This window comes from Vicugna pacos, unplaced genomic scaffold (genome assembly GCF_048564905.1).
Source record: "Vicugna pacos unplaced genomic scaffold, VicPac4 SAC-SAT, whole genome shotgun sequence".
Lineage (NCBI taxonomy): Eukaryota > Metazoa > Chordata > Mammalia > Artiodactyla > Camelidae > Vicugna > Vicugna pacos.
The window spans coordinates 17267431-17274757 of NW_027328721.1; the positions used below are offsets into that span (position 1 = coordinate 17267431).

Sequence of the window (7327 nt, forward strand, 5' to 3'; positions counted from 1 at the left end):
TGGCCACATCTTAAGATCTGTTGCAGTCATCCTAAAAATATACCATTTTATGAAATAATGCAGACGGCTCTCTCACAAACTTAAAAGGTGTGCTAGAGTTGCCAAGCCATACAAATTAATTAGACAACATCATAGTTATTCATGGGAGGCAGAAAAGGAATCAGAATGGTAAAACGTGGGAATATAATTCTATATTCTCAATCGATAGTTAGAAAACCTTGTGGTCTTCCTACTTCTGCTACTCACGCAAGTCTATTACATTTTTCTATTTTCACAGAAACTTTTCTAATGACAGTGCATATGTACTTGCTCCTTCACTTAACCTAGAGCCCCATACAATCTTTTTCCCCAGCTACCCAGTAAATCTGATATCCAAAACATCACCAAGTATCACTGCTTAGTGCTTATCTTCCAAGGAAAGGCGTTAACAAGCCCTTTCCTTTGGGCAGATCTCCACAACTTTTGGTGAAACCCATCACACTGCACTTTTATGTTTTCATTCTCTTTTCTCTTTCCCTTCTGTTCTCTGTAAACATTCCCAAGGTTTTGATATTTTTTGTCTGTTTACTTGTTTTTCTCTATTTCCATAGCAACTACTATACTACCTACTTATCAATCTAAATACCATCCTCCTTCAGGAGCCAAGGTCTCAAGTTTCAAGCAATGTATATCATGGACACCATATTTATATCTTTTCCTGATCTCTTTCTTGAACTTCAGCTTTGCTTTTATAAAATGCAAGATAGATCTCCCTGGACATTTCATAGGCAACACCAAACTTAACATGTCTGAAAAGCTGTCTTAAAAGAGATCCTCTTTTTAAATTAAAAAAAAAATTTAATTCTTATTTTTTATTGAAATGTAGTCAATTTACAATGTTAGTTTCAGGTGTACAGCAAAGCAACTCAGATAAATATATGTACATATTTCAGATTCTTTTCCATTACAGCTCATTAAAAGAAATTAAATATAGTTCCATGTGCTATATACTAGGACCTTGTTGTTTATCTGTTTTATATTCAGTAGTTTGTTTCTATTAATCCCAAGGACATCCTCTTAACCAGAAATACCTTCTCAATTGTCATCTCTGTAATTGGCACTAATATCCTCTCAAGCCTCAAGGTTATCTATGCATTATTCTCCCTCCACACACATGCTCATGCTCTTCCATGATTCTCTGGGGCAGAAGTAAGCCACTGAATTCCTAAGAATTGTTTAAAATATTTTTGTGACACTTATCAAGTGTTGACTTACTATATATTTGGATCCATCTTACATTATCCCACTGTGCTAAATACTCTTGAAATCCAGTATCACGTCTTCCTAACTTAGAGCTCCCCTGACCCCACCTAAAGTGTTCAGATTATGTTCGTTTTCTAAGTAAGTGAAGTTGATGGCTGTTAATTCAGTTGACTTAGAAAGCCACTCACAGAAGGCATGATGGATTTGAGCTAATTTACATACACAGCCCTTTCCAGGTTATTTATACCATCCTGACCTTGCAGCAGGAACCAGCCATGGGGAAAGATGTTGCACTCACATTCCACAGAATTCACTCCGGGGCACATACAAGGTAAGATGCAGAACATTTAATGATAATGGATTTGTTGACCCAGGTTGAGGATATGAATCAGTCCTGTTGGTCACATAATTGATTTTAAAGAAAAAGCCCCAGGGATATTAATCCTTGCTGATTCCTCTGAATGGTGAAAACTCATATTTCAACACAACCCCTACCAGTCAGGATTCTTCAGGTTTAATCTTTGGCTCTTTTTTCTGTGCATTTTACCTGGTGATGATGACATATTCTTTGTCTGAGAGGAAAATAAATGGCTAAGTCAATGTCTTCATGAAAGGGATTAAGAACATAATTACATGACAGGATGGGGTGGAAGGATGGATTCTGTCTTCTCATTGTGTGAGACAAAGGTACAAAGGCTAAACTCAGAATTCAAGGAAGAGTGAAGGCTTGACAGAACTGACATTTTGAGAAGAAGCTATTATTTACATGAGTGAATCTGAAAGGCAGGTCTAGGTGCGCAAAGCACTTCCCAGCTGCAGAGCCATGTGGCCATGTGCTGAACACTGGAAAATAACACCTTGGTAAAACAATAATCAGTCATTTTTTTCAGATTGTAAATTACCTCCACTAAATCTTTTTCAGTCTAGTGTCTTACTGTCCCTAATTCTTTTCCAAATATTAGCCACTAGTGTAAAGGGTAGTGTATTCACATCATGAAGTATTAACTTTGATCTACATAAGTAGGAAATGTGTGCATCTTATTTGTGTCTGTATGTGATGTCTTCATATACAGCCTGACAGCAGATGTGACATTTAGAGGAAGACAAAATGCCTGAGACACCGTTTCCATGGCAACAATTTATAAAAGGTGATACAGAACTTAATAAGCTAAGACAATTTTAAATGTGAGTGAAGCATATTGGACTTTTAGTAGCTAAATAACCAAAAAGAATTTTTCTGTGCAAAGTATTCTTCAAAATAAATAAGAGAAAGCTTGCTGCCAAGGTTATATTTAGTCAACTATACCAGACATGTCCTAATTCATACATAGAAAAATGAAAGTAAAATGCATTTGAATCTGCCTCCTTCTCACCAGATGGTCTGCAGCACAATAATTTCATCTTCAATGGCAGTAGAGATTTTCACTGTTCATTTGGATTTCAGATTTCATGCCACATTCTTGATTTATAATCTAAAAACACAAATATTTAGTTCAATACATGCACGAGGCATTGAATCAGATCATGATGAAGATACTGAAAATGATTGCTTCCAACCTAGCAAGGAAGAAAAGACAAAGACTAAATAATAAAGTACAGCTCCAAAGGCATCAAGGAACGTAAGGATGCAACAAGGAAGGTGCTATAACAGGACAGGATTAAAGAAATTCCTTCAGACTGATGATCCTATCCCTTTTCATGGGGACAGAGAGTGGGGGCAGCTGGGGGTAACCTGGGCCTTAACAAACATGATAGATGAGGCTAGTAGCGATTAGGGAGATATCTTTTGAGGACAGTCTTGTAGTAAAGGTGAAAACAAACAAACAAAAAACAAACAAACACAGAACATTTGAAAAATGGTTCAATTGTGAGTAAAGAATAAAAAGCAATACAGAAGGTATATTTATATAATGGAATACTACTCAGCCATAAAAATGATAAAATAATGCCATGTGCAGCAACATGGATGGCCCTGGAGAATGTCATTCTAAGTGAAGTAAGCCAGAAATAGAAAGAAAAACACCATATGATATCACTCATATGTGGAATATAAAGAAAAAAATACAAATGAACTTATATATAAAACAGAAACAGACACATAGACATAGGATACAGACTTGTAGTTGCCAGAAGGGAGGAGGGTAAGAAGGGATAAACTGGGAGTTTGAGACTTGCAGATACTGACTGGTTTATGTAAAATGCATAAACAAGTTTATAGTGTACAGCACAGGGAAATATATTCAAGATCTTGTAGTAGCTCACAGTGAAAAATAATATGAAAACAAATATATGTATATTCATGTATGACTGAATTGTGCTGTACATAAGAAATTGACACAACATTGTAAACTGACTATACCTTAATTTTTTAAAAAGTAATACAGAAGAGAATTAAGCCTAGAAAATTTTAGACATTTAATAAATCTTGGTTAAATTGAACTTAAATTACATTGACTAATTGAATAAATGGAAAGGAATTACTGGTTAGGCTTATTCATGGAGGTCTCAAAATTCAAACTGTAGATGTTAGAATTTATTCTGTTGGTAGGTAATTACTCATGAATACATATTTATTACTTGCTTAACACAAATTGAGCATCTTAAGAGTTTCTAGATATTCAAAGACAGGCACCACAGTCTTTGAGCCTTAGGAGGTCATTGCCTGGTTTTCCTGGTCCAGGGTTGGTGTAGGGGGCTGCTTGCAGCACTGCTGGACACGATTTCAAAGGATCAGTGAGGCTTGGGCAGACAAAGAGGAGAAGACAGAATTCTAAGGATGAGTGGCTTTTGGTCCATAGGCACATAGAGCATGTTAGGGTGGCCCTGGTTTTCCCCGGACTTCCCCAATTTTCACACTGAAAATTCTGTGTTCTGGGAACCCCCTCCATCCCCAACAAACTGGGACAGAGTGAACAAGAGGGACACTAAGTTTAATTAGGCAGAATATCAAGTTAAGGCAGAGAGTGGTAAACTACAATGCTGCAAAACTCAAAGCATACTGGATGATACAAGAGTTTTTCTCCAAGGCTAAAAATCCAGGACTTTACTCCCAAGGAACCATTGCTGGGTTCTAGGCAGAATGGTTATATCGACTCCTGAGATACAACATCCATCGGTAAGAAGGTTATGGACACATACTCCCAGCAAGAAATACCAAGAGATGAGAAGGGTGAGGGTAGCAGGAACAGAAAAGAGAAAGTAGACACATTTAGGGAATAACTTGTACAAAATTCAGCAATTGTGACAGAGATGGGAGGTGATGTCATTTGTTCGCTCATTTATTCAAAAATATTCACTGAGCACCTGAAGATGATTAAAGTAGTTGTTGGAGTAGGACAATGATGAGGTAATTTCAGAATTGATAGTAAATGAATAACCATCCATCAGAATGGATGGTTATCTGTTCAAGTGGCAGGAAACGACTTCTGGACTAGTCACTCATACTTTGTAAAGACCAGTCTCCCTACAGTCAGTATGATGGATTCCTTGGAATAAACTCAGGAAAGAAACAGAGAAGAATAAGGAGAGCCCTGTTCATGGAGGCTGAAGTTATGACCTACAGAGATTTAGTAGGAAAGTGAAGGAGGGAAAAGTATGAGTGATCCCACAGAGGCTCCTCGGATCCAGGCACTTCTTGGGGACCGCACCATGGACGTGGTGGTGATGGGGCTTTGGGGATGGGGAGATAGAATATCAGTGCATTGACTTCAGAGATTCTCCAGGTCACTCACTCATGGATGCTCTGATGCAGACAACCAGCAGAGGGAGAAAAGCACCAGGTTGGACATCAAGGAAATGTTATCCTGTTGACTACAGGGCAACCTTGGAGATGTACCCAAATGCATCAGAGTGAACTCTGCCTATTCCTGGAAAGAAAATAGAGGGAAATAAAAAGAGAAATAAGCATTAAAACTTAGAGACTGTCCAAGAAGCAGTAGAAGGGGGAAAACTGTGAATAAAACAGAAAATGGAAAGCAAGTTAGAGATGGAAAATTTTCCACGTCATGGAAGCCATAGGGAGCCGTGCAATCTGAATTCATGATAATATAACTATGCACCACTTATGACACTAAGAATTACGTTTTTATTAGGAGCAACTCTTTTACCTAGAATCATAAGTTAACTTATCTTTGTCCTTCCTTTCTTATATCTGCTTAATCCCCAAACTTTTAAAATATACTTTTAAAATAGAATTTCATCAAATATGATCAGATACGTGCATTCTAACAAATATGGCCCGTGAACTTAAATTTTAATTAAAATTGGTTTGAATACTTTAGTTTTCTCAAAACAAAGAAAATTCTAATTCTAAAATTTTCATCAGAAATATCAGAAAACATGAGTTTTCACAAATAGAGCTTATAAATATGAATTTTCAACTAACTTACACATTGTATTCTTAAAACAAGACTTGGTAATTGAAAGTTTTATCAAAACTAATCATAAACATGGGTTTACATCAAATAAAATTTGGCAGAAATTCAGTCTTTTAATTATAACATTGGAGAGATACCTTTCTTTTCAAAAACTTATAGAAATGTTTTTCCACTAAACTAGTCTAGTTCAATTTAAAGGGAAACATTTCTATGGGGGGAAAAATAGTTGGTGAACACGAGTTTCTATAAAAACTAGCTTTTACCTGTGACTTTCCATTCATACTAGTTTAAAATGTCTCTTATTAAAATCTTGTTGACTGTAAAGTTGACATCAGAATGAACTCACCAACACGATGTTTCCACAAAAATAGCTTAAAAACACAATATCTTAAAAATCAGATTTGCAACATTCTTCTAATTGGCCTCTCTTATTCCAATTTACAGCCCACACATCACTTACAGCCCACATGTCACTTCAATTTCTAAAAAATGAGGCCGGGAGTTGGGGGAGTAGCTGTTTCATGGGGACAGTTTCTGTTTGAGATAATGAGAAAGTCCTGGAAATGGCTGGAGATGATGGTTGGCCATCACTCTCCATGGACTTAATGCCATGGAACTGTACCCATATATATGGTTAAAATGGTGGAAAAACAAAAACAAAAAAAAAAAGGGAAAAGAAAAAAAGGATTAAAAAAGATAGACTCAAGATCTCAAGCAATACTGACCAAACCTGTGACTTACTGCCTCCTGATCTCTGAAGGGTTTGGCTTTGGCATCTTCAAGCTGTCTGTGGCTTCCCTGGCAGAACAGCTCCTTCTCCCCTCCTTTCTGGGTACTTGCTCTGCATCTTCTTGGAGACACACACACACATCTTTCAGAAACTCCTCAGCTTCTACCCATCAGTTAGGTGGCAGCTGTGGTGGCCCTGCTCCTTCCCCTCTGCTGTGTTCCCATAATCCCCTGGTTGAAGGTCTACCATGGAATACTTCCCATTGTGATGAAATCACTGATATATGAGTCTCTTTCCCCATAGACTGGGGAAACAGAATTGTTTTTTTTCTGTTCTGTTTTTCTGTAATTTTTCTGTTTTGAATAGCCAGTGCCTAGAATACTGCCTGGTATACAGTAGGTGCTCAATAAATGCTTATTGAATCAGCACACTGTTTTCCTTTCCTCTTTGATACTTACCCTCACATACTGCTTTGGTGTGTGCATCTCGTTTTAGAGGACTCAAAAGGCACTGATCTATCTGATAACTTCTTTTATTGACCACTCGTCAAATTTATCCATGTTATTTCTCATTATAGTATTCAGATATGTTGCTTCTCAATTGCTTCCTGGGCCTTATGTTTCATCACCTCAAGGAGCCAAAATCTTTTAAAAGCAAGAAACTGGTTTGCCTTTGTCATGTGTAGCTTCAAACTGCACCTTACATGCATTAATTCCCACTTGGTAATTATCTATCAGGTATACAAATGTTCAAACAAAAGCAACATTGCTTTAAACCTTCCATAATCTACATTTTTTTCATCTCATACAATTAGGTAAATGGTTATCTGTAAGGTGGTATTGTAGGTTTTTTCTTCTGAGACTCATAGAAACTGTGCTCATAGACTCATAGATATTTCACAATGAAACCACAGCAAACATTTTAATAATTTCATATTAATCTTGCTTTTCAGTCTCTTTCATTCCTTTAGATGTCTCTG

General features: G+C 36.9%; 1 long non-coding RNA gene across 1 annotated transcript; it reads right to left on the reverse strand.

The window, feature by feature from the left end:
* Positions 1-1588: 1588 nt before the first annotated feature.
* Positions 1589-6547, reverse strand: LOC140692190 (uncharacterized). The gene is made up of 3 exons (XR_012067772.1): positions 6344-6547; positions 4974-5108; positions 1589-1814 (listed from the first exon to the last, which is right to left on the reverse strand). It is a non-coding gene; the product is annotated as an uncharacterized lncRNA (long non-coding RNA).
* Between the last annotated feature and the right edge of the window lie 780 nt (positions 6548-7327).